Source organism: Rhinoderma darwinii (assembly GCF_050947455.1).
Source record: "Rhinoderma darwinii isolate aRhiDar2 chromosome 2 unlocalized genomic scaffold, aRhiDar2.hap1 SUPER_2_unloc_56, whole genome shotgun sequence".
Taxonomy (NCBI): domain Eukaryota; kingdom Metazoa; phylum Chordata; class Amphibia; order Anura; family Rhinodermatidae; genus Rhinoderma; species Rhinoderma darwinii.
The window spans coordinates 384129-411468 of NW_027461725.1; the positions used below are offsets into that span (position 1 = coordinate 384129).

General features: G+C 45.4%; 11 non-coding genes and 1 pseudogene across 11 annotated transcripts; all 12 read right to left on the reverse strand.

Moving 5' to 3' along the window:
* Positions 1–443: 443 nt before the first annotated feature.
* LOC142680394 (U2 spliceosomal RNA) lies at positions 444–634 on the reverse strand. Its single transcript, XR_012852891.1, has one exon. It is a non-coding gene; the product is annotated as a U2 spliceosomal RNA (small nuclear RNA).
* A 1234-nt stretch (positions 635–1868) lies between these two features.
* Positions 1869–2053, reverse strand: LOC142681008 (U2 spliceosomal RNA). The gene has a single exon (XR_012853370.1). It is a non-coding gene; the product is annotated as a U2 spliceosomal RNA (small nuclear RNA).
* A 1376-nt stretch (positions 2054–3429) lies between these two features.
* LOC142681036 (U2 spliceosomal RNA) lies at positions 3430–3540 on the reverse strand (annotated as a pseudogene).
* A 1234-nt stretch (positions 3541–4774) lies between these two features.
* Positions 4775–4958, reverse strand: LOC142680964 (U2 spliceosomal RNA). Its single transcript, XR_012853351.1, has one exon. It is a non-coding gene; the product is annotated as a U2 spliceosomal RNA (small nuclear RNA).
* Positions 4959–11516: 6558 nt separating this feature from the next.
* Positions 11517–11707, reverse strand: LOC142680502 (U2 spliceosomal RNA). The gene has a single exon (XR_012852979.1). It is a non-coding gene; the product is annotated as a U2 spliceosomal RNA (small nuclear RNA).
* A 1238-nt stretch (positions 11708–12945) lies between these two features.
* On the reverse strand, positions 12946–13136 carry LOC142681029 (U2 spliceosomal RNA). Its single transcript, XR_012853379.1, has one exon. It is a non-coding gene; the product is annotated as a U2 spliceosomal RNA (small nuclear RNA).
* Positions 13137–19317: 6181 nt separating this feature from the next.
* On the reverse strand, positions 19318–19508 carry LOC142680503 (U2 spliceosomal RNA). The gene has a single exon (XR_012852980.1). It is a non-coding gene; the product is annotated as a U2 spliceosomal RNA (small nuclear RNA).
* A 1264-nt stretch (positions 19509–20772) lies between these two features.
* LOC142680504 (U2 spliceosomal RNA) lies at positions 20773–20963 on the reverse strand. The gene has a single exon (XR_012852981.1). It is a non-coding gene; the product is annotated as a U2 spliceosomal RNA (small nuclear RNA).
* Positions 20964–22238: 1275 nt separating this feature from the next.
* LOC142680505 (U2 spliceosomal RNA) lies at positions 22239–22429 on the reverse strand. Its single transcript, XR_012852982.1, has one exon. It is a non-coding gene; the product is annotated as a U2 spliceosomal RNA (small nuclear RNA).
* Positions 22430–23688: 1259 nt separating this feature from the next.
* On the reverse strand, positions 23689–23879 carry LOC142680506 (U2 spliceosomal RNA). The gene has a single exon (XR_012852983.1). It is a non-coding gene; the product is annotated as a U2 spliceosomal RNA (small nuclear RNA).
* Positions 23880–25140: 1261 nt separating this feature from the next.
* Positions 25141–25331, reverse strand: LOC142680508 (U2 spliceosomal RNA). The gene has a single exon (XR_012852984.1). It is a non-coding gene; the product is annotated as a U2 spliceosomal RNA (small nuclear RNA).
* A 1273-nt stretch (positions 25332–26604) lies between these two features.
* LOC142680841 (U2 spliceosomal RNA) lies at positions 26605–26795 on the reverse strand. Its single transcript, XR_012853256.1, has one exon. It is a non-coding gene; the product is annotated as a U2 spliceosomal RNA (small nuclear RNA).
* Positions 26796–27340: the final 545 nt, after the last annotated feature.

A 27340-nucleotide genomic window follows, 5' to 3' on the forward strand; every position in this document is an offset into this window, starting at 1 on the left:
GAAATGTAGGGACGACAGTACATTCCATCACATCCATCTAGTGTACACAGGTAGGTCCATTGTGGCGGGCGGGCGGGCGGCTTTAATGGCTGTTTGCTGTTCCCCTACTCCACTCCACTATTTGACTGTGGTGCTGCATCAATCAGTGGCTGGCTCAGGTGCAGCTCTTTAACTTACCTAAAAGGGAGGGCGGAGAGAAGACAAGGAAGGTGAATGAGCTGTTCCAATGTGAAATGCCGGAAACACAGACACACAGACGACACAAAACAAGAGGTGGCAATGTATTCATTAATTGCATTTAATCAATTAGCTCATTATCACTCATGCATTGTCCAACAGGTGTTGAAATAATGGGATTAAAAGGGGAGATCCCTTCAGAAAGACAGAAACAATGGCAAACACAAAAAACACTTTTGGAATCTGATTTTAGTCAACACATAAGGAAAGGGTGCACCGGTCCTGGAAATACTGCAATACCAGGTCAATGCGTGGAGTGGACAGAGCAAGCTCTATTTTCATCTCCCTGTTCTAAAAATCCATTTAATATATGGTCCCCAGATAGGGGACGTATCAGATATTAAACTGATAAGAACAGATACTACACTTGATCTTAGCCAAAAGGCCGAGAAGCGATAACCCGAACGGGCCGCGCGTTGCCCGAGCCTGCCCGATACTGCTGTTCAGCCCTTGCAGCGATTCAGCCTACTTCTAGGCAATTCCATGGGGCCCTGCAGGCTCACACACTCACAGCTACACGGGAGGTGAATAAAGGCCGGAGAGGAAGCCAGACAGGATTTGCTTCTTTTGCTTGCACCACAATGCAGTGCTGAAAGAGGAGGAATCTACATAAAAACGCCTTCCTGGCAACGCCCAAATGCCCTGCTGCCATGCAGATAAACACTGGCAGCGGCAGCAAGTGCATGCCCACAGCCACCCCTTGTTCCTTCACACCTTGTATCAGCTGTAATCCAGTCCAGTCCAGTGCTGCCTGCTGAGCTGCACTGACCAACACTGCCTGGGCCCAGGCTTTTATCTCTGAGGCCCCATTATGATGTCAGAAAGCTGGCTCTGGCTCCTCAGGGCTCCACTATGACACGTGCAAAGTTCCGTCTGAACTTTATATAAGACGGTGCGGCTCAGTCAGTCACTCAGTGTTGCCTGAGAGGGCAACACTGCAACAGCCGGCCGCCAGGCTGTCTTTTTTTGCACAGCTAGTTGCCTCCAGGAGGCCACAAGAGGGAGACAAGGGACTGCAAAATGGAAAATAAGCATCCACCAACTTTACAGACAACTTCTCCTTGCTCCTACAACCTCCATCCTTGCACAGTTTGTTATTCTTCTAGGTAACATAGTAACAAATCCAAATTGCTGCTCTCTTTGTAGGCAAGCAAGGCTTTGTTGCAACTGCAATTCTTACTCCTTCTTGAAATGTAGGGACGACAGTACATTCCATCACATCCATCTAGTGTACACAGGTAGGTCCATTGTGGCGGGCGGGCGGGCGGCTTTAATGGCTGTTTGCTGTTCCCCTACTCCACTCCACTATTTGACTGTGGTGCTGCATCAATCAGTGGCTGGCTCAGGTGTAGCTCTTTAACTTACCTAAAAGGGAGGGCGGAGAGAAGACAAGGAAGGTGAATGAGCTGTTCCAATGTGAAATGCCGGAAACACAGACACACAGACGACACAAAACAAGAGGTGGCAATGTATTCATTAATTGCATTTAATCAATTAGCTCATTATCACTCATGCATTGTCCAACAGGTGTTGAAATAATGGGATTAAAAGGGGAGATCCCTTCAGAAAGACAGAAACAATGGCAAACACAAAAAACACTTTTGGAATCTGATTTTAGTCAACACATAAGGAAAGGGTGCACCGGTCCTGGAAATACTGCAATACCAGGTCAATGCGTGGAGTGGACAGAGCAAGCTCTATTTCCATCTCCCTGTTCTAAAAATCCATTTAATATATGGTCCCCAGATAGGGGACGTATCAGATATTAAACTGATAAGAACAGATAAGGTTTCCACTCAGATCCGTCTCGAGTTAAATTTTAAACTTCAAATTTAAAGACTTGATCATCATTATGAAAAAACCAAATATAATTTTTATTTCTCTCTCTTTTTTTTTTTTTTTTTAAGTAAAATTAATAAAACAAACCGTTTCTTACAGCGATTACACCAAGCATATCCACAAGATGTTCTCGAAGATCTTGACCGTCCCATTCCAAATTTACAATACATGCCAACCAGGTTGGTACTTTATATCTCTCCAGAAAATCTGGTATATTCCCTCTTAAACAGGTTCGTACCCGCCTCCGAACCTTCTCAAAATTAATTTAATCTCTTAATCCCTCCACGTCTTTCACTAGTTTATCTCTTTCTGCTCTATCTTCATCTGAAAGTACATTTTGTTCCACAATTTTCCTCCTTTTTGTTTCATCACTTTTTTTAACCTCAACACTTTTCCCCGCTCCTCCCTTTTTCTGTGGTTTATCCTCTTTTTGCGGGGTAACTTTCTCTTCCTTTCTTTTAACGGTCTTCTTACTCTCCTCCTTTGCTTCACTTTTACTTTTTTTTGGACAATTTTTAAACACATGCCCTTCTTCTCTACACATGTTACACACTTTGCCCTTCTCACAATCATTATACTTATGACCTTCCTTAAAACATTTGGTACAAATTATTTTTCCACAATTCTCCTTCTCATGCCCATACTCTTTACAATTGTGGCAAAAAATCCCCATTCCAAAAAAGTAGAGATTCCCACTTGCACTGCCAATTTTAAAGCGTGCTGGAGGAAGCAATAAGTTTCCAGCCTCTCCAACTGCCTTAAATTTACACAGGAATTTCCATTTACCTGTCCAGAATCCAAAGGGATTAAAGACCTTACCCTTCTCCACCACCTCCTCACAGAACTTAGTGAGAAAGCATATAATATCGTCTTTACACACATAGGGGGAAAACATTTTAACAATGACCAACTTTTTGCTAGGAGCAAAGTGCGGTGTTACAATCACACCAACCAGTCTTGGATCCTGCTTCTTCTTCTTTAAAGTGTCCAGAAAATCCAGATAAATGTCCTCTGTACAAAAAGTGACATCGAAACATCCTCTTCTTGGATAGTCCATTACAGACAATATCCATTGTCTCTCCAACTGGAAAAGATCAAGCAAGAGTACCTTCGTTAGGAATTCCAAGTCTCTGCTTTGTCCTCCAGATTCCTCCATCGTAAAACGAACAGCATTCCGAGTACGCATGTAGTCAGGGACTTCCTCCATCCTGCCGCAACAAAAGCCAACGATATCCAAAGAAATCCAAAGATAGTACCTTCAGCACCTAGATGCCAGGCAAGTGATCGCTCCCCGTTGCCCTGGACTAATCCTCCTCCCCAATAGCAGCAGAGGGGTGAAGTCTCTCCTAAGAGAAACGATCCCCCCAGGCCAAGGAAAAGGGTACCAGGGCACCTCCTGACCAAGAAACAAGGCAATACCCTAAAGTACTACACTTGATCTTAGCCAAAAGGCCGAGAAGCGATAACCCGAACGGGCCGCGCGTTGCCCGAGCCTGCCCGATACTGCTGTTCAGCCCTTGCAGCGATTCAGCCTACTTCTAGGCAATTCCATGGGGCCCTGCAGGCTCACACACTCACAGCTACACGGGAGGTGAATAAAGGCCGGAGAGGAAGCCAGACAGGATTAGCTTCTTTTGCTTGCACCACAATGCAGTGCTGAAAGAGGAGGAATCTACATAAAAACGCCTTCCTGGCAACGCCCAAATGCCCTGCTGCCATGCAGATAAACACTGGCAGCGGCAGCAAGTGCATGCCCACAGCCACCCCTTGTTCCTTCACACCTTGTATCAGCTGTAATCCAGTCCAGTCCAGTGCTGCCTGCTGAGCAGCACTGACCAACACTGCCTGGGCCCAGGCTTTTATCTCTGAGGCCCCATTATGATGTCAGAAAGCTGGCTCTGGCTCCTCAGGGCTCCACTATGACACGTGCAAAGTTCCGTCTGAACTTTATATAAGACGGTGCGGCTCAGTCAGTCACTCAGTGTTGCCTGAGAGGGCAACACTGCAACAGCCGGCCGCCAGGCTGTCTTTTTTTGCACAGCTAGTTGCCTCCAGGAGACCACAAGAGGGAGACAAGGGACTGCAAAATGGAAAATAAGCATCCACCAACTTTACAGACAACTTCTCCTTGCTCCTACAACCTCCATCCTTGCACAGTTTGTTATTCTTCTAGGTAACATAGTAACAAATCCAAATTGCTGCTCTCTTTGTAGGCAAGCAAGGCTTTGTTGCAACTGCAATTCTTACTCCTTCTTGAAATGTAGGGACGACAGTACATTCCATCACATCCATCTAGTGTACACAGGTAGGTCCATTGTGGCGGGCGGGCGGGCGGCTTTAATGGCTGTTTGCTGTTCCCCTACTCCACTCCACTATTTGACTGTGGTGCTGCATCAATCAGTGGCTGGCTCAGGTGCAGCTCTTTAACTTACCTAAAAGGGAGGGCGGAGACAAGACAAGGAAGGTGAATGAGCTGTTCCAATGTGAAATGCCGGAAACACAGACACACAGACGACACAAAACAAGAGGTGGCAATGTATTCATTAATTGCATTTAATCAATTAGCTCATTATCACTCATGCATTGTCCAACAGGTGTTGAAATAATGGGATTAAAAGGGGAGATCCCTTCAGAAAGACAGAAACAATGGCAAACACAAAAAACACTTTTGGAATCTGATTTTAGTCAACACATAAGGAAAGGGTGCACCGGTCCTGGAAATACTGCAATACCAGGTCAATGCGTGGAGTGGACAGAGCAAGCTCTATTTCCATCTCCCTGTTCTAAAAATCCATTTAATATATGGTCCCCAGATAGGGGACGTATCAGATATTAAACTGATAAGAACAGATTTTTTTGAGTTGACAACCCCAACAAAGGAGGTAACCGTTTATTTAAAATTTTGAACAAATTTACAATAAATCAATACATTTCAACAAAAATTTACATAAATTTACAATCATGGTTTTTAATACAGATAAATACAAATTGTCAAATAAAAACAATTTATAAAAGGGCACTTGGTGGCATCATATTATGGAACTCCATTCACTTAAAAACCATTTTCTACATAAAACAGGAGAGAGTTTTTTATCTAAAAGAAAATATTTGTACATTTCATTAAGACAAATGGCTAAAACATCTTCCACAGCTAAAACTTCATGCTTAAATAATAAAATGTTTCTGGCCGCCCACAGAGCTGCTTTAACGCAGTTGGTGATCTTCCATGCCATCATTTTTCGAGTCTGTGTTGGGCATTCCAGGCATCCATATAAAACGCCATCACTTGTGTATCTCCGAAGTCCTGTAATCTTCTGTACCAAGGGGAGGATTCTTGTCCATATTAATTGCGCATAAAAACATTCCCAGAAAAGGTGGTAGACTGTCTCGTCATCTCTACATCCTCCCCTTGGACACGCAGCCGAGTTGGTCAGTCCCCTTCGATGCTGGAATGCCCGGCATGGAAGACACTCGTGGGCACAGCTCCAGGCCAGATCTTTCTGTGGGTTAAAAAGATATTTAGCGTTCACCATCTTCCATATTTCTTTGCATTTTTGTTCATTAAAATTACTGATGGGAGCTACTAAAACATTTTCTTTTATCTTTTTTAAAATTCCTTTACTATTTTTTACTTCGTTAATATTTTTGTCTTTTAAGTTAAAAAGGTTTACAATTTTTTCTAAAATCTTATACTGGCCAGAAAGGTTAAAAGCATACGGGGAGCTTAAAACCGTGGAGAACCAACCGTTCCTCCTCATAAAATAACCTGTGTTAAAACGTATAAAATATGACCAGTAATGTTCCTTAAAAACTGCATTAAGACATAAAGTAAAAAATTTTATTAAAAGGAATGCTTTTATATCGGGGAAATCTTTCCCCCCCATTGGTTTGGGTAATATTACCTTCTCTCTCCTGAGCTTTTCCATCCTGGAGTTCCATAAAAATGTGAAACATGCTTTAATTATTTTTTTCAATAAAATCTCAGGGGGAGGGAATACCATACTTAAATATAATAAAATAGGTAAAATCACCATTTTTGTAATTAAAACCTTTCCCTCCATTGTTAACTTTCTCATGTTCCACATGCAAATTTTCTGATTGACTTTTTGTGCCACCAAGTCCCAACTGGTAAAACCATTATTTGACTCATTGAAGGAGACTCCTAAAATTTGTACAGACTCTGACACAGGGACTGGAATGTCCATTAAAACCATTTTGCCGATATTTAAGATGTTACTTTTGTTAAAATTTACTAAAAAACCGGAGGAGCAACAGAATTGGTAAATCTGTTTAAAGGATTTCTGTAATGACAGGGTGTCCCTGCAAAGGACCGCGACATCGTCCATGTACCCCACCACTTTAGCCTCTAGTCCCCCCCCGCCCGGCAGGGGGACTCCGCTTATCTGCTTATCCTTTCTTAACCTGCAGAGTAGAGGCTCAATTGCACAAATAAAAAGTAGTGGGGACAAGGGACACCCCTGCTTCACTCCGGAATTTAAAAGGACATCCTGTGTCTTAAAACCCTTTACTAAAATTTTGCTAGTACAATTTTCATAAAAGGCCTTCAAAGACTGTAAAAAACCTTCCGGTATACCCATCTTTTCTAAAACCTTAAAAAGATAAAAATGTGACACTCTATCGAAGGCTTTCTCGAAATCTATAGATAAAATTGCCATTTTACCTCCTCTCTCTTTCGTGTCACTGATCACATCTTTTAAAAGGTTTAAATTATCCCATATACTCCTCCCGGGTATCCCACAGACCTGATTGGAGTGTATGATCTGGCCTATCACTGCTTTTAATCTGTTCGCACATATCTTCGCCATTACTTTGTAGTCAGAGTTTAGCAAAGTGATAGGCCTCCAATTTTTAATGTCTGTTTTGTCCCCCTTTTTGTAAAGCAGGGACACCTCGCCTTTCTTCCAGGACCCCGGGAGGGCTTTTGTTCTAAAAACTTGGGTAAAAAGAGGGTGGAGATCCTCTTTTAAAATACCATAAAATATGACATAAAATTCTATAGGTATACCGTCAGGGCCAGGGACTTTACCTGTTTTAAAACTCTTTGTAGTTTCTAAAATCTCCTGTTCCGTAATATTCTGTAATAAAAACACTTGGGAAGCAGGATCTAAAACAGCATCCACCTCCTTCAATGAGTCGTTCATAAAATCAACATCAACATGTTTTGTATTAAAAAGATCCGCATAAAAACCGTGCACCTTTTTTAAAATGTTTTGGGTATTTGTTTCCCCATCTATCTCATTTAACAGGGTATGCTTATCATTTATTTTCTTGAAGAAGTACCTGGAGCAGGTCTCATTTTCTTCAAGATGTTTCACCTTAGAGCGAAAGATTATCTCCTTTCCCCTCTGCTCCAGGCACTGGGAGATTTCTTTTTTAATTTCGGTGATCTCTTTCTGCACCTGCATACCCTGTTCTCTGAACTTGTATTGGGTCTGCAGACGGGTATTTAAATTAGCATAAAATTCAAATTTTTCTTTTGCTTTCTTCATCCCAGCTTTAATAAAAAAATCTCTTATCTTTATTTTCATTTTTTCCCACCAGGAAACAATTGGCATATTGGGATGTCTTACCCGTCTGCAGCCCTTATAAAAGGTGATAAAATCGGATAAAATTTGCGGATCCTCTAAAAGGGATACGTTTAATTTCCAGGCTTTCTTCGGAGTTCTCCTTTGATCGTTCAAATTAACTTTAAAATATAAAAGTTTATGGTCAGAAAACACGTTAGAATTAAGATCACATTTAAAAGGCAGTATTTGATAAGAGCAAAAAATAAAATCGATCCTGGAGCTGCAGTTTACATTGCTCCAGGTGACGCCGTCCTCTTCAGGTAGATCCCTATTGCATTTTTTAAAAACATCAGTAAGTTTAAAATCCACTGTAATATCTTTTAAAATAGACGGGGTTTTATCATAATTTCGACTTACTGAATTAGAGAACCGGCGTTCCCCCTTTAAAATACAATTAAAATCACCCGCTAAAACAAGTGGTTCTGAATCATTGATAAAAAGGGGTAAAATTTCCAGCATTTTTGCTCTTTCTTTTTTGTCTGTAGAACCATAAAAGTTTAAAAACTGCCATCTAACACCGTTTATAAAAGCTTTGACCATTAAAATTCTGCCTGGTAAAATTTCATAAAAACGATCAATTAAAACGTTCCCTTTGAATAAAATGGCGACACCTGCGGCTTTTGATTCATTGGACCCGGACCACACTGAAGGTCCGAGTCTCCAGTCTTCCTCATATTTTTTATAATTCATGCGGTGAGGTATGCAGCATTCCTGTAGGAAAAACACTGAGGCGGTAAAAACAGAAAGGTAGTTGAAAAGGGCAGCTCTTCTTGTCTGTGAGTGCACGCTTCTTACATTAAGGGAAAGACCACATAACTCAGCCATGAGGAAAAGGGAGAGAGACAGTCTATTTTTATCTTACCCGAGGAGGCCTCAGCAGTCCTCCGCGTCGCCAGACACCCCACTCGAGCTCTCATCATCATCTTTCCTCGAGTCAAATGTACGCATCGATGAGGTTTGAGAGGAAGACCCGTCACTCAGCTGACCCCCCATACCTAAGGCGCTTCTTGAAAATGGGTCCCAGACGGACTCAACGGGTAAGATTTGGCCATCTTTGGCAGCGTCCTCCCCTTCTATAGGGGCAGGAATCGCGCTTCTGGACGTCTCAGGGACCACGCTTACCTCGGAGGCAGCTGTCCCTATATCCCCCAACTGTCTGGAAGGGGGGGGACCTTTAGCTGTCGCTTCCGGGGGCACGTCAACTGGTTTCCCTGCCTTCAACCTGGCAGGTACTCCCATCGGCACCCCCGCTGCCACCTCCGAGTACGCCCTACGTCTCTTAGTGAGAGCTGCCGCTCCGCCCGGGACCTCTGCCTCAGGTACAGGCTGACCCAGCATCTCTTGCAGGCCAGTAGGATCAGCTTCATCCGAACTACCCTGTGCCCCAGTCTCCTGGGGGGGCTCTTTCGTCCGCTGATCACTGGCTCTGCGTTTTTGTCGCCTCTGCTCTTTAGGGTCACCTGTTTGGGGGGGTCTGCTGGAGGTATCCATATCATCTTGCTCGCCTCCTTGGGGTTCCTCTCCTTGTACAGGGGTGATCTGGCCTGCGGGCCGCTCGGGACGCCTTGGCCGGTCCTCGGGTTGTTCCAACTCTTTAGATCTGTGGGGACAAGTAGCATAGAGGTGACCAACTCGGCTGCAAAAACGGCACCTTTTCCCCAGAGGGCAAGTTTTGGTCTCGTGCTCAGAGCTGCCGCAGTTCCTACAGGTGCTGTCACAAGACTCCTTGGTGTGACCGTACTTTTGGCACTTCCTACAGAATGGAGGCATCCCTGAAAAATAAAAGTCTCCGGCCATATCACCTATTTTAAAACGTGCTGGCGGCAACATTATCCCTCCTGTAAAATTGGCATCTTTATAACACGTTACATTGAATCTCCACTTTGAGGTCCATACACCAACCTCATTCATTACTTTGCCAATACATTTCACAGTTTTAAAATAAGGGAATAAAAAGGACATCACTTCTTTTAAGTCGGCAAAAGGGCAGTACATCTTTATAACTATCATTTTAGTGATGTCCATAACGTGCTCATAAAAATCAACACCGTCCAGTCTCGGGTCATTTTTTACCGTATAAGCCGCCAGCAGATCTCGGAATACTCCATTCTGTATGAAAGTAACGTCGTATGTCCTCCTTCTTGGGTAATCCTGCACCGCCAAAATTTCTCGCTTCTGGATGTTGAAGATACCAACAAGTACGGTCTCCACCACGAATTTTAAGCCGCAGGTCGTCGCCTTCTCCTCCGATAGCACTACACGAATTGTGTTTTTAATCCGGGCATAAGCCGGTATCTCACATGGATCCTCGTCCATGGTGAGTAAGGTTTTTTTTTAGGAATCGTTACGCTACTCCTTAGTAGGCGCAACTTTGGGCGCAACTCCCCTTTTCAGCCGAAGCCTACACGGGGGTATGTGGATCGCAACCCGTTGCTCAGGACTAAGCCTCTCTCCCAAATAGCAGCACGGGGGTGAAGTCCAGGCGAACCTGGACGATCCCCCGAGGCCGAGAGAGAGGGTACCTGAGCACCTCCCAACTAAGACCAGGCAGCACTGACTACAAGTAACCAGCACTACACTTGATCTCAGCCAGAAGGCCGAGAAGCGATAACCCGAACGGGCCGCGCGTTGCCCGAGCCTGCCCGATACTGCTGTTCAGCCCTTGCAGCGATTCAGCCTACTTCTAGGCAATTCCATGGGGCCCTGCAGGCTCACACACTCACAGCTACACGGGAGGTGAATAAAGGCCGGAGAGGAAGCCAGACAGGATTTGCTTCTTTTGCTTGCACCACAATGCAGTGCTGAAAGAGGAGGAATCTACATAAAAACGCCTTCCTGGCAACGCCCAAATGCCCTGCTGCCATGCAGATAAACACTGGCAGCGGCAGCAAGTGCATGCCCACAGCCACCCCTTGTTCCTTCACACCTTGTATCAGCTGTAATCCAGTCCAGTCCAGTGCTGCCTGCTGAGCAGCACTGACCAACACTGCCTGGGCCCAGGCTTTTATCTCTGAGGCCCCATTATGATGTCAGAAAGCTGGCTCTGGCTCCTCAGGGCTCCACTATGACACGTGCAAAGTTCCGTCTGAACTTTATATAAGACGGTGCGGCTCAGTCAGTCACTCAGTGTTGCCTGAGAGGGCAACACTGCAACAGCCGGCCGCCAGGCTGTCTTTTTTTGCACAGCTAGTTGCCTCCAGGAGGCCACAAGAGGGAGACAAGGGACTGCAAAATGGAAAATAAGCATCCACCAACTTTACAGACAACTTCTCCTTGCTCCTACAACCTCCATCCTTGCACAGTTTGTTATTCTTCTAGGTAACATAGTAACAAATCCAAATTGCTGCTCTCTTTGTAGGCAAGCAAGGCTTTGTTGCAACTGCAATTCTTACTCCTTCTTGAAATGTAGGGACGACAGTACATTCCATCACATCCATCTAGTGTACACAGGTAGGTCCATTGTGGCGGGCGGGCGGGCGGGCGGGCGGCTTTAATGGCTGTTTGCTGTTCCCCTACTCCACTCCACTATTTGACTGTGGTGCTGCATCAATCAGTGGCTGGCTCAGGTGCAGCTCTTTAACTTACCTAAAAGGGAGGGCGGAGAGAAGACAAGGAAGGTGAATGAGCTGTTCCAATGTGAAATGCCGGAAACACAGACACACAGACGACACAAAACAAGAGGTGGCAATGTATTCATTAATTGCATTTAATCAATTAGCTCATTATCACTCATGCATTGTCCAACAGGTGTTGAAATAATGGGATTAAAAGGGGAGATCCCTTCAGAAAGACAGAAACAATGGCAAACACAAAAAAACACTTTTGGAATCTGATTTTAGTCAACACATAAGGAAAGGGTGCACCGGTCCTGGAAATACTGCAATACCAGGTCAATGCGTGGAGTGGACAGAGCAAGCTCTATTTCCATCTCCCTGTTCTAAAAATCCATTTAATATATGGTCCCCAGATAGGGGACGTATCAGATATTAAACTGATAAGAACAGATACTACACTTGATCTTAGCCAAAAGGCCGAGAAGCGATAACCCGAACGGGCCGCGCGTTGCCCGAGCCTGCCCGATACTGCTGTTCAGCCCTTGCAGCGATTCAGCCTACTTCTAGGCAATTCCATGGGGCCCTGCAGGCTCACACACTCACAGCTACACGGGAGGTGAATAAAGGCCGGAGAGGAAGCCAGACAGGATTTGCTTCTTTTGCTTGCACCACAATGCAGTGCTGAAAGAGGAGGAATCTACATAAAAACGCCTTCCTGGCAACGCCCAAATGCCCTGCTGCCATGCAGATAAACACTGGCAGCGGCAGCAAGTGCATGCCCACAGCCACCCCTTGTTCCTTCACACCTTGTATCAGCTGTAATCCAGTCCAGTCCAGTGCTGCCTGCTGAGCAGCACTGACCAACACTGCCTGGGCCCAGGCTTTTATCTCTGAGGCCCCATTATGATGTCAGAAAGCTGGCTCTGGCTCCTCAGGGCTCCACTATGACACGTGCAAAGTTCCGTCTGAACTTTATATAAGACGGTGCGGCTCAGTCAGTCACTCAGTGTTGCCTGAGAGGGCAACACTGCAACAGCCGGCCGCCAGGCTGTCTTTTTTTGCACAGCTAGTTGCCTCCAGGAGGCCACAAGAGGGAGACAAGGGACTGCAAAATGGAAAATAAGCATCCACCAACTTTACAGACAACTTCTCCTTGCTCCTACAACCTCCATCCTTGCACAGTTTGTTATTCTTCTAGGTAACATAGTAACAAATCCAAATTGCTGCTCTCTTTGTAGGCAAGCAAGGCTTTGTTGCAACTGCAATTCTTACTCCTTCTTGAAATGTAGGGACGACAGTACATTCCATCACATCCATCTAGTGTACACAGGTAGGTCCATTGTGGCGGGCGGGCGGGCGGGCGGCTTTAATGGCTGTTTGCTGTTCCCCTACTCCACACCACTATTTGACTGTGGTGCTGCATCAATCAGTGGCTGGCTCAGGTGCAGCTCTTTAACTTACCTAAAAGGGAGGGCGGAGAGAAAACAAGGAAGGTGAATGAGCTGTTCCAATGTGAAATGCCGGAAACACAGATACACAGACGACACAAAACAAGAGGTGGCAATGTATTCATTAATTGCATTTAATCAATTAGCTCATTATCACTCATGCATTGTCCAACAGGTGTTGAAATAATGGGATTAAAAGGGGAGATCCCTTCAGAAAGACAGAAACAATGGCAAACACAAAAAACACTTTTGGAATCTGATTTTAGTCAACACATAAGGAAAGGGTGCACCGGTCCTGGGAATACTGCAATACCAGGTCAATGCGTGGAGTGGACAGAGCAAGCTCTATTTCCATCTCCCTGTTCTAAAAATACATTTAATATATGGTCGCCAGATAGGGGACGTATCAGATATTAAACTGATAAGAACAGATTTTTTTTTTTTTTTTTTTTTTTTTTTTTTAAAACCTTCAGGTTTGGATTAATTTTGTTTAAAAGCACTCGTTCATATCCTGTCGATACTTACTATCAGTATCCTAGATATTCTGAACGGTTCCATCCAATCATCATCAGGCTTTTTCATTTAGGTTTTTTAAATTTTCATATAACAAAAAGCAAATACAGAAATCATATCAAAAAAAATTCCACCCCTCCACTACACTCTCACCATATACCTCCACTTCAAGACCTTCCAAATCCCTTCTGCATCCACCTCCCCCAACCTTTCCTTATCTACCAAATACACTGTATACATCCTATCCAATACCATTCTCAAACATCCTTCCACAGTTACATCTTTTTTTCTAAACACATACAGGTTCCTAACATCCCACAAAACCTCTTTTATAATTGCTAGCATGACAAATAATACCCTTTGATTTTTCTCACTTATACTCGCAAGCCCAAACAAAACTATTTCCATACATAACCTATTGATCCCAACCAACTCCTTAAGTAACGGACCCATACCCCTCCAAACTCCCTGTGCCACCCCACAATTCCAAAACAGATGCACTATACTTTCGCTCCCACCACAATTCTCTCTTGGACACAAATCACTCCTCACAACTCCACGATTTTTCTGAAACTCTCTAACTGACAACCCACCATGCAAACTCTGCCATACAATCTCTCTCTGTCTATTTGTAATACCATCTGTCCTCAACCCCTTCCACACCTTACCAACACACTGACCTCTCACCATATTTATATTACATTGGACTTCCATATCTTTTATACACTTAAACACACTCTTCTTATCTTTCAAACATTCTTTCTTCACCGTGGTCAATCCAAACTTCCTCATAAAATTCTCAATAAACTCATACCATTTAGGACTCACAAACGCATACGGCTTCCTTAAATCTCTTTTTATCCATCCTATTTTTCCTAACACCTTCCCACCCAGAAATCTCACCATGCATGCAAATTTCCAATCACCTCCCAGCATCCTCTTCACTGCAAACATCACATTCACCCCTAAATACACTTCAATATTAGGAAAATTCATACCCCCATTCACCCAGTCCTTCAGCACAGTCTCCCTTCTCACTCTCTCCATTGTCGTTCCCCAGAAAAACACAAACACAATTCTATTCAATTTCCTTACAACCATATACCCCGGAGGAAACACCACAGCAAGATACAGAAAAATCGGCAAAATCACACTTTTTATCACCATTATCTTTCCTTCAAACGTCAACTCTCTCAAACTCCAAAATCTCAACTTCCTACTCACTCTTTTCTCCACATCTACCCAACTCTCACTTCCATCCAATTTTTCATCCATTTTAACCCCCAAAATTTGAATCGCACCGTCCACTCTTTTCACACCCAAGTCCTCGTTCATACCTGAACTTCCAAACCTCTTATACTCACTTTTCTTCCAATTTACCCTAAAAGCAGACGCACCACAAAACAAGGACACCAATAGTTTTGCCCTCCTCAAAACTGCAATAGAATCACACAGCACACACACATCGTCCATATACGCCAACACTTTCAGCTCTTTCCCACCACTCCCTGGAATCTGTATTCCTCTCATACACTTATCCTTCCTAATCATCTCTAATAATGGTTCTAAAGCACACACAAAGACTATAGGGGACAAAGGGCATCCCTGCCTAACACCCGAACACACCTTCACTTCTTCACTCACCCATCCGTTTATCAAAATCTTACTGCCAACACCCCTATACAACATCCTCACCATATTCACAAAGTCTCCAGGAAACCCCAACTTCACCAACACTTTAAACAGAAAATCATGCGACAACCTATCAAACGCTTTTTCAAAATCAATAGACAACACACTAACCTCTTGCTTTCTCTCCCTTGCATCCCACAACACATCTCTCAACAAACAAAGATTTTCCCCAATCCTTCTCCCAGGAATTCCACACACCTGATCCTCCCCAATCACCTGACTGATCACATCTCTCATTCTATTGGCAATCATTTTAGCAAAAATCTTATAATCCACATTCAACAAAGTTATAGGTCTCCAATTCCTTACATCCTTCTCATCCCCTTTCTTATAAATCAGCACAACCACTCCACTCTTCATACTCTCCGCCAATCTACACTTTTCCCGCATAAAAACATATATCTCAATCATATCTAGCTTAATCACATCCCACATTCTCTTATAAAACTCCACTGGCAACCCATCCTCTCCCGGAGTTCTATTCACTGACATGCTTTCAATAGCTGTTTTAACCTCTTCCTCCCCAACTCCTCTCATCAGCCTATCATACTCCACTCTCTCCACCTGCTTCTCAATCACAGCCACCACATCAGACTCCAAATCTCTATCACACTCCTTTACTGCATACAATTCTCTGTAAAACTCTTCAACCACTCTTAACACCACTTTCCCTTTTACCACATTCCCATCCTTATCATACACACATACTAAATCCTCTTTCTTCCCAATCACTTTTTTAAAAAAATATCTCGAACATTTCTCATTCTTTTCTACCTTATCCAATCTTGCTTGATACATAATTTCCTTACCCTTCTTCACCATCCATTCTTTCATATTCTTCTTAACTTCCTCAATCTTCTCATCCACCTCCCAACCATTCTTCTTCAAATTCCTCAAAAACCCCAATCTTTTATACAAGCACTCATACTTTCTCCTTCTACCAGCTGCTCTTCTATAACCCACTTTCTTAAAATATACTTTTGTCTTTTGCTTCACCCAATCCCACCACTCCAACACATCTACAAACTCTTTCTTCCTTCCACACCAACTCCCATACAAATTAGCATATTTCCCATACACCTCCTCATCTTCTAACAAATTAACATTTAATTTCCATAAACCCCTCCCACTTATACATTCCACATCCAAAACCAGTTCACACATCACACACTCATGATCTGAATATATTACCCTCATTTGCATATAATTTTTTCCCATCACACCTTTCGACACAAAACACATATCTAGTCTTGAACTATAAATACCCCTGTCTGAAAAATATGTATCTTGGGGGTCTACCCCACATAATTTTATCACATCCTTCAACTGAAAATCAAACAATATATTTTTAACCACATTACCAGACACATCCACATTTTTTCCATCAATCTCACAATTAAAGTCCCCTATCCACACAACCGGATCCTTCCCAGGCAAAAACATTTTAACTTTTTCCAACAATTCCACTCTTTCATTCTTATTAGCTGGAGCATATATATTAATTATACGAACATTCACTCTATTAAATCTCACCACCACCATCACACACCTTCCCTCCTCAATAACAGTATAACTGCAAATTTCTATTTTTTTGTTTTTGAATAGAATCCCTATACCATCATTTCTATTTTTATTAGACATTGACCATATTGCAGGCCCGTGCACCCACTCCTCCTGCCCCACCACAAAATCTAATCCACACTCTTGTACACAGATTACATCCACATTTTGGTTTGCTAGAAAATCTAGTATTAGAGCCCTTCTAGCTCTACTTCTAAACATGCGGACATTAGAAGACAAAAATTTCAAAGACATAATAAAAAAACAACCCTAAGGAAGAAATTTAAGCAGTGTCATTATTTAAGGATTTTTCCCGGGCGTATTTTGGAAGTACCTTCTCCGCCAGCGCTTGTATCCATGTGGGCCTCAAATAGAGATTCGAACGGGTTCTCCAATGAAATCTCCGCTTCCTCCTCCTTTTCAAACCGTGGCTTTTTTGCCGTTTTCCTGGGGGGGCGAAAACATTCTGCACCTGAGACAGACACTTCCCCCGCAGGAGGTTCATCTTCCTCGGAGAGAGACCAGTCAATCCTTAACGACTCCTCGATCACAGTGCTCATGGGAGATTCCACAGCTGGGCTCATCAGCACCTCCCCCATCTCCACCTGCTGCTGCACTTGAACACTTTCATTTTCATGCCTTTTTTCCGCCTCCTCAGACATCCTCAAAATTCTTGCTCCTTCCTCCCTCTTCCTATCAAGATCTATTTGGTTTCTTTGCCTTCTAGCTTCCTCTTGCTTCTTCCTTTCTTCCCTCCTCTTTACAACCTCAGGACAGTCTCTATACATATGGCCAGTTTGTCCACACAGGTCACAGGCTCTAGGCTGTGGACACGCCCCAGCCTCATGTCCAGGATTTTTGCAATTCCTGCATAATTTAACCCCTGGGCAATCCTCCCTTAAATGGCCAAATTTGAAGCAGTTCCTACAGAAAGATGGCTGCCCTTGGTAGTAGAGGTAGCCTCTGTTCCCAGCCACAGAAAAGTTGGCAGGTGGGTGTCTCACTCCCCCAATGCAACTCTCGTCCGGCCTTAATTTTACCCAAAATTTATAGGTACCATTGAAGATATTGAGGATACTTCTTTGTTTTACCCCCCCTTTCACACTCAAACAGTACTGTCCAAGAAAATTCTTTAGGACATTGACATCAGTGAAAGGATTGAACACATGGATAAAAACAGTTTTTTCCTCTAACTCAAATAGTGGAACAAAAGTCACATTTTTCAGTACCTGGTTTGCAGCGTTGGTCTTCAGGCACTCGTAAAAAAGCAGGCAGGTCCCATCATTATAAAAGGAAACGTCATAAATACCTTGCTTTTTAGATTCCTGGATACAAAACACATCGTTTTCCAAGGTAATACCAGCCATTTTTTCCACGATTTCATGACCAATATACGAGATGCAGTTCTTCACACTGTCTGCGGTATCCACCTTCAGCCGGACGGTCTTCTGTATACCTGTTGAAAATTCCATACTTGCCATTTTGCCTATCGGTCCAGGACCATAGGAGGATCACCACTCAAGAGGTCTCCTGCTACTGCAGGAACACTCGCACCCCCAACCCAGACCAGAGCAATAAACTCTGATCTGAGCCAAAAGGCCGAGAAGCGATAACCCGAACGGGCCGCGCGTTGACCGAGCCTGCCCAATACTGCTGTTCACCCCTTGCAGCGATTCAGCCTACTCCTAGGCAATTCCATGGGGCCCTGCAGGCTCACACACACTCACAGCTACTAAGCGGGAGGTGAATAAAGGCCGGAGAGGAAGCAAGACAGGATTTGCTTCTTTTGCTTGCACCACAATGCAGTGCTGAAAGAGGAGGAATCGACATAAAAACGCCTTCCTGGCAACGCCCAAATGCCCTCCTGCCGTGCAAACACTGGCAGCAGCAGCAGCAGCAGCAGCAGCAGCAGTAAGTGCATGCCCACTGCCACCCCTTCTCCTTTCACACCTTGTATCAGCTTTAATCCAGTCCAGTGCTGCCTGCTGAGCAGCACTGACCAACACTGCCTGGGCCCAGGCTTTTATCTCTGAGGCCCCATTATGATGTCAGAAAGCTGGCTCTGGCTCCTGAGGTCTCCACTATGACACGTGCAAAGTTCCGTCTGAACTTTATATAAGACGGTGCGGCTCAGTCAGTCACTCAGTGTTGCCTGAGAGGGCAACACTGCAACAGCCGGCCCCCAGGCTGTCTTTTTTTTGCACAGCTAGTTGCCTCCAGGAGGCCACAAGAGGGAGACAAGGGACTGCAAAATGGAAAATAGGCATCCACCAACTTTACAGACAACTTGTTCTCCTTGCTCCTACAACCTCCATCCTTGCACAGTTTGTTATTCTTCCAGGTAACATAGTAACAAATCCAAATTGCTGCTCTCTTTGTAGGCAAGCAAGGGTTTGTTGCAACTGCAATTCTTACTTCTTCTTGAAATGTAGGGACCACAGTACATTCCATCACATCCATCTAGTGTACACAGGTAGGTCCATTGTGACGGGCGGGCGGGCGGGCTGGCTGCTTTAATGGCTGTTTGCTGTTCCCCTACTCCACTCCACTATTTGACTATGGTGCTGCATCAATCAGTGGCTGGCTCAGGTGCAGCTCTTTAACCTACCTAGGAGGGAGGGCGGAGAGAAGACAAGGAAGGTGAATGAGCTGTTCCAATGTGAAATGCCGGAAACACAGAAACACAGACGACACAAAACAAGAGGTGGCAATGTATTAATTAATTGCATTTAATAAATTAGCTCATTATCACACATGACTGTACAAATGCATTGTCCAACAGGTGTTGAAATAATGGGATTAAAAGGGGAGATCCCATCCGAAAGACAAAAACAATGGCAAACACAAAAAGCACTTTTGGAATCTGATTTTAGTAAACACATAAGGAAAGGGTGCACCGGTCCTGGAAATACTGCAATACCAGGTCAATGCGTGGAGTGGACAGAGCAAGCTCTATTTCCATCTCCCTGTTCTAAAAATCCATTTAATATATGGTCCCCAGATAGGGGACGTATCAGATATTAAACTGATAAGAACAGATACTACACTTGATCTTAGCCAAAAGGCCGAGAAGCGATAACCCGAACGGGCCGCGCGTTGACCGAGCCTGCCCAATACTGCTGTTCACCCCTTGCAGCGATTCAGCCTACTCCTAGGCAATTCCATGGGGCCCTGCAGGCTCACACACACTCACAGCTACTAAGCGGGAGGTGAATAAAGGCCGGAGAGGAAGCAAGACAGGATTTGCTTCTTTTGCTTGCACCACAATGCAGTGCTGAAAGAGGAGGAATCGACATAAAAACGCCTTCCTGGCAAGGCCCAAATGCCCTCCTGCCGTGCAAACACTGGCAGCAGCAGCAGCAGCAGCAGCAGTAAGTGCATGCCCACTGCCACCCCTTCTCCTTTCACACCTTGTATCAGCTTTAATCCAGTCCAGTGCTGCCTGCTGAGCAGCACTGACCAACACTGCCTGGGCCCAGGCTTTTATCTCTGAGGCCCCATTATGATGTCAGAAAGCTGGCTCTGGCTCCTGAGGTCTCCACTATGACACGTGCAAAGTTCCGTCTGAACTTTATATAAGACGGTGCGGCTCAGTCAGTCACTCAGTGTTGCCTGAGAGGGCAACACTGCAACAGCTGGCCCCCAGGCTGTCTTTTTTTTGCACAGCTAGTTGCCTCCAGGAGGCCACAAGAGGGAGACAAGGGACTGCAAAATGGAAAATAGGCATCCACCAACTTTACAGACAACTTGTTCTCCTTGCTCCTACAACCTCCATCCTTGCACAGTTTGTTATTCTTCCAGGTAACATAGTAACAAATCCAAATTGCTGCTCTCTTTGTAGGCAAGCAAGGGTTTGTTGCAACTGCAATTCTTACTTCTTCTTGAAATGTAGGGACCACAGTACATTCCATCACATCCATCTAGTGTACACAGGTAGGTCCATTGTGACGGGCGGGCGGGCGGGCTGGCTGCTTTAATGGCTGTTTGCTGTTCCCCTACTCCACTCCACTATTTGACTATGGTGCTGCATCAATCAGTGGCTGGCTCAGGTGCAGCTACCTACCTAGGAGGGAGGGCGGAGAGAAGACAAGGAAGGTGAATGAGCTGTTCCAATGTGAAATGCCGGAAACACAGAAACACAGACGACACAAAACAAGAGGTGGCAATGTATTAATTAATTGCATTTAATAAATTAGCTCATTATCACACATGACTGTACAAATGCATTGTCCAACACGTGTTGAAATAATGGGATTAAAAGGGGAGATCCCATCCGAAAGACAAAAACAATGGCAAACACAAAAAGCACTTTTGGAATCTGATTTTAGTAAACACATAAGGAAAGGGTGCACCGGTCCTGGAAATACTGCAATACCAGGTCAATGCGTGGAGTGGACAGAGCAAGCTCTATTTCCATCTCCCTGTTCTAAAAATCCATTTAATATATGGTCCCCAGATAGGGGACGTATCAGATATTAAACTGATAAGAACAGATACTACACTTGATCTTAGCCAAAAGGCCGAGAAGCGATAACCCGAACGGGCCGCGCGTTGACCGAGCCTGCCCAATACTGCTGTTCACCCCTTGCAGCGATTCAGCCTACTCCTAGGCAATTCCATGGGGCCCTGCAGGCACACACACACTCACAGCTACTAAGCGGGAGGTGAATAAAGGCCGGAGAGGAAGCAAGACAGGATTTGCTTCTTTTGCTTGCACCACAATGCAGTGCTGAAAGAGGAGGAATCGACATAAAAACGCCTTCCTGGCAACGCCCAAATGCCCTCCTGCCGTGCAAACACTGGCAGCAGCAGCAGCAGCAGCAGCAGCAGCAGTAAGTGCATGCCCACTGCCACCCCTTCTCCTTTCACACCTTGTATCAGCTTTAATCCAGTCCAGTGCTGCCTGCTGAGCAGCACTGACCAACACTGCCTGGGCCCAGGCTTTTATCTCTGAGGCCCCATTATGATGTCAGAAAGCTGGCTCTGGCTCCTGAGGTCTCCACTATGACACGTGCAAAGTTCCGTCTGAACTTTATATAAGACGGTGCGGCTCAGTCAGTCACTCAGTGTTGCCTGAGAGGGCAACACTGCAACAGCCGGCCCCCAGGCTGTCTTTTTTTTGCACAGCTAGTTGCCTCCAGGAGGCCACAAGAGGGAGACAAGGGACTGCAAAATGGAAAATAGGCATCCACCAACTTTACAGACAACTTGTTCTCCTTGCTCCTACAACCTCCATCCTTGCACAGTTTGTTATTCTTCCAGGTAACATAGTAACAAATCCAAATTGCTGCTCTCTTTGTAGGCAAGCAAGGGTTTGTTGCAACTGCAATTCTTACTTCTTCTTGAAATGTAGGGACCACAGTACATTCCATCACATCCATCTAGTGTACACAGGTAGGTCCATTGTGACGGGCGGGCGGGCGGGCTGGCTGCTTTAATGGCTGTTTGCTGTTCCCCTACTCCACTCCACTATTTGACTATGGTGCTGCATCAATCAGTGGCTGGCTCAGGTGCAGCTCTTTAACCTACCTAGGAGGGAGGGCGGAGAGAAGACAAGGAAGGTGAATGAGCTGTTCCAATGTGAAATGCCGGAAACACAGAAACACAGACGACACAAAACAAGAGGTGGCAATGTATTAATTAATTGCATTTAATAAATTAGCTCATTATCACACATGACTGTACAAATGCATTGTCCAACAGGTGTTGAAATAATGGGATTAAAAGGGGAGATCCCATCCGAAAGACAAAAACAATGGCAAACACAAAAAGCACTTTTGGAATCTGATTTTAGTAAACACATAAGGAAAGGGTGCACCGGTCCTGGAAATACTGCAATACCAGGTCAATGCGTGGAGTGGACAGAGCAAGCTCTATTTCCATCTCCCTGTTCTAAAAATCCATTTAATATATGGTCCCCAGATAGGGGACGTATCAGATATTAAACTGATAAGAACAGATACTACACTTGATCTTAGCCAAAAGGCCGAGAAGCGATAACCCGAACGGGCCGCGCGTTGACCGAGCCTGCCCAATACTGCTGTTCACCCCTTGCAGCGATTCAGCCTACTCCTAGGCAATTCCATGGGGCCCTGCAGGCTCACACACACTCACAGCTACTAAGCGGGAGGTGAATAAAGGCCGGAGAGGAAGCAAGACAGGATTTGCTTCTTTTGCTTGCACCACAATGCAGTGCTGAAAGAGGAGGAATCAACATAAAAACGCCTTCCTGGCAACGCCCAAATGCCCTCCTGCCGTGCAAACACTGGCAGCAGCAGCAGCAGCAGTAAGTGCATGCCCACTGCCACCCCTTCTCCTTTCACACCTTGTATCAGCTTTAATCCAGTCCAGTGCTGCCTGCTGAGCAGCACTGACCAACACTGCCTGGGCCCAGGCTTTTATCTCTGAGGCCCCATTATGATGTCAGAAAGCTGGCTCTGGCTCCTGAGGTCTCCACTATGACACGTGCAAAGTTCCGTCTGAACTTTATATAAGACGGTGCGGCTCAGTCAGTCACTCAGTGTTGCCTGAGAGGGCAACACTGCAACAGCCGGCCCCCAGGCTGTCTTTTTTTTGCACAGCTAGTTGCCTCCAGGAGGCCACAAGAGGGAGACAAGGGACTGCAAAATGGAAAATAGGCATCCACCAACTTTACAGACAACTTGTTCTCCTTGCTCCTACAACCTCCATCCTTGCACAGTTTGTTATTCTTCCAGGTAACATAGTAACAAATCCAAATTGCTGCTCTCTTTGTAGGCAAGCAAGGGTTTGTTGCAACTGCAATTCTTACTTCTTCTTGAAATGTAGGGACCACAGTACATTCCATCACATCCATCTAGTGTACACAGGTAGGTCCATTGTGACGGGCGGGCGGGCTGGCTGCTTTAATGGCTGTTTGCTGTTCCCCTACTCCACTCCACTATTTGACTATGGTGCTGCATCAATCAGTGGCTGGCTCAGGTGCAGCTCTTTAACCTACCTAGGAGGGAGGGCGGAGAGAAGACAAGGAAGGTGAATGAGCTGTTCCAATGTGAAATGCCGGAAACACAGAAACACAGACGACACAAAACAAGAGGTGGCAATGTATTAATTAATTGCATTTAATAAATTAGCTCATTATCACACATGACTGTACAAATGCATTGTCCAACAGGTGTTGAAATAATGGGATTAAAAGGGGAGATCCCATCCGAAAGACAAAAACAATGGCAAACACAAAAAGCACTTTTGAAATCTGATTTTAGTAAACACATAAGGAAAGGGTGCACCGGTCCTGGAAATACTGCAATACCAGGTCAATGCGTGGAGTGGACAGAGCAAGCTCTATTTCCATCTCCCTGTTCTAAAAATCCATTTAATATATGGTCCCCAGATAGGGGACGTATCAGATATTAAACTGATAAGAACAGATACTACACTTGATCTTAGCCAAAAGGCCGAGAAGCGATAACCCGAACGGGCCGCGCGTTGACCGAGCCTGCCCAATACTGCTGTTCACCCCTTGCAGCGATTCAGCCTACTCCTAGGCAATTCCATGGGGCCCTGCAGGCTCACACACACTCACAGCTACTAAGCGGGAGGTGAATAAAGGCCGGAGAGGAAGCAAGACAGGATTTGCTTCTTTTGCTTGCACCACAATGCAGTGCTGAAAGAGGAGGAATCGACATAAAAACGCCTTCCTGGCAACGCCCAAATGCCCTCCTGCCGTGCAAACACTGGCAGCAGCAGCAGCAGCAGCAGTAAGTGCATGCCCACTGCCACCCCTTCTCCTTTCAAACCTTGTATCAGCTTTAATCCAGTCCAGTGCTGCCTGCTGAGCAGCACTGACCAACACTGCCTGGGCCCAGGCTTTTATCTCTGAGGCCCCATTATGATGTCAGAAAGCTGGCTCTGGCTCCTGAGGTCTCCACTATGACACGTGCAAAGTTCCGTCTGAACTTTATATAAGACGGTGCGGCTCAGTCAGTCACTCAGTGTTGCCTGAGAGGGCAACACTGCAACAGCCGGCCCCCAGGCTGTCTTTTTTTTGCACAGCTAGTTGCCTCCAGGAGGCCACAAGAGGGAGACAAGGGACTGCAAAATGGAAAATAGGCATCCACCAACTTTACAGACAACTTGTTCTCCTTGCTCCTACAACCTCCATCCTTGCACAGTTTGTTATTCTTCCTGGTAACATAGTAACAAATCCAAATTGCTGCTCTCTTTGTAGGCAAGCAAGGGTTTGTTGCAACTGCAATTCTTACTTCTTCTTGAAATGTAGGGACCACAGTACATTCCATCACATCCATCTAGTGTACACAGGTAGGTCCATTGTGACGGGCGGGCGGGCGGGCTGGCTGCTTTAATGGCTGTTTGCTGTTCCCCTACTCCACTCCACTATTTGACTATGGTGCTGCATCAATCAGTGGCTGGCTCAGGTGCAGCTACCTACCTAGGAGGGAGGGCGGAGAGAAGACAAGGAAGGTGAATGAGCTGTTCCAATGTGAAATGCCGGAAACACAGAAACACAGACGACACAAAACAAGAGGTGGCAATGTATTAATTAATTGCATTTAATAAATTAGCTCATTATCACACATGACTGTACAAATGCATTGTCCAACAGGTGTTGAAATAATGGGATTAAAAGGGGAGATCCCATCCGAAAGACAAAAACAATGGCAAACACAAAAAGCACTTTTGGAATCTGATTTTAGTAAACACATAAGGAAAGGGTGCACCGGTCCTGGAAATACTGCAATACCAGGTCAATGCGTGGAGTGGACAGAGCAAGCTCTATTTCCATCTCCCTGTTCTAAAAATCCATTTAATATATGGTCCCCAGATAGGGGACGTATCAGATATTAAACTGATAAGAACAGATACTACACTTGATCTTAGCCAAAAGGCCGAGAAGCGATAACCCGAACGGGCCGCGCGTTGACCGAGCCTGCCCAATACTGCTGTTCACCCCTTGCAGCGATTCAGCCTACTCCTAGGCAATTCCATGGGGCCCTGCAGGCTCACACACACTCACAGCTACTAAGCGGGAGGTGAATAAAGGCCGGAGAGGAAGCAAGACAGGATTTGCTTCTTTTGCTTGCACCACAATGCAGTGCTGAAAGAGGAGGAATCGACATAAAAACGCCTTCCTGGCAACGCCCAAATGCCCTCCTGCCGTGCAAACACTGGCAGCAGCAGCAGCAGCAGCAGCAGCAATAAGTGCATGCCCACTTCCACCCCTTCTCCTTTCACACCTTGTATCAGCTTTAATCCAGTCCAGTGCTGCCTGCTGAGCAGCACTGACCAACACTGCCTGGGCCCAGGCTTTTATCTCTGAGGCCCCATTATGATGTCAGAAAGCTGGCTCTGGCTCCTGAGGTCTCCACTATGACACGTGCAAAGTTCCGTCTGAACTTTATATAAGACGGTGCGGCTCAGTCAGTCACTCAGTGTTGCCTGAGAGGGCAACACTGCAACAGCCGGCCCCCAGGCTGTCTTTTTTTTTGCACAGCTAGTTGCCTCCAGGAGGCCACAAGAGGGAGACAAGGGACTGCAAAATGGAAAATAGGCATCCACCAACTTTACAGACAACTTGTTCTCCTTGCTCCTACAACCTCCATCCTTGCACAGTTTGTTATTCTTCCAGGTAACATAGTAACAAATCCAAATTGCTGCTCTCTTTGTAGGCAAGCAAGGGTTTGTTGCAACTGCAATTCTTACTTCTTCTTGAAATGTAGGGACCACAGTACATTCCATCACATCCATCTAGTGTACACAGGTAGGTCCATTGTGACGGGCGGGCGGGCGGGCTGGCTGCTTTAATGGCTGTTTGCTGTTCCCCTACTCCACTCCACTATTTGACTATGGTGCTGCATCAATCAGTGGCTGGCTCAGGTGCAGCTCTTTAACCTACCTAGGAGGGAGGGCGGAGAGAAGACAAGGAAGGTGAATGAGCTGTTCCAATGTGAAATGCCGGAAACACAGAAACACAGACGACACAAAACAAGAGGTGGCAATGTATTAATTAATTGCATTTAATAAATTAGCTCATTATCACACATGACTGTACAAATGCATTGTCCAACAGGTGTTGAAATAATGGGATTAAAAGGGGAGATCCCATCCGAAAGACAAAAACAATGGCAAACACAAAAAGCACTTTTGGAATCTGATTTTAGTAAACACATAAGGAAAGGGTGCACCGGTCCTGGAAATACTGCAATACCAGGTCAATGCGTGGAGTGGACAGAGCAAGCTCTATTTCCATCTCCCTGTTCTTAAAATCCATTTAATATATGGTCCCCAGATAGGGGACGTATCAGATATTAAACTGATAAGAACAGATACTACACTTGATCTTAGCCAAAAGGCCGAGAAGCGATAACCCGAACGGGCCGCGCGTTGACCGAGCCTGCCCAATACTGCTGTTCACCCCTTGCAGCGATTCAGCCTACTCCTAGGCAATTCCATGGGGCCCTGCAGGCTCACACACACTCACAGCTACTAAGCGGGAGGTGAATAAAGGCCGGAGAGGAAGCAAGACAGGATTTGCTTCTTTTGCTTGCACCACAATGCAGTGCTGAAAGAGGAGGAATCGACATAAAAACGCCTTCCTGGCAACGCCCAAATGCCCTCCTGCCGTGCAATCACTGGCAGCAGCAGCAGCAGCAGCAGCAGCAGCAGCAGCAGCAGCAGCAGCAGTAAGTGCATGCCCACTGCCACCCTTTCTCCTTTCACACCTTGTATCAGCTTTAATCCAGTCCAGTGCTGCCTGCTGAGCAGCACTGACCAACACTGCCTGGGCCCAGGCTTTTATCTCTGAGGCCCCATTATGATGTCAGAAAGCTGGCTCTGGCTCCTGAGGTCTCCACTATGACACGTGCAAAGTTCCGTCTGAACTTTATATAAGACGGTGCGGCTCAGTCAG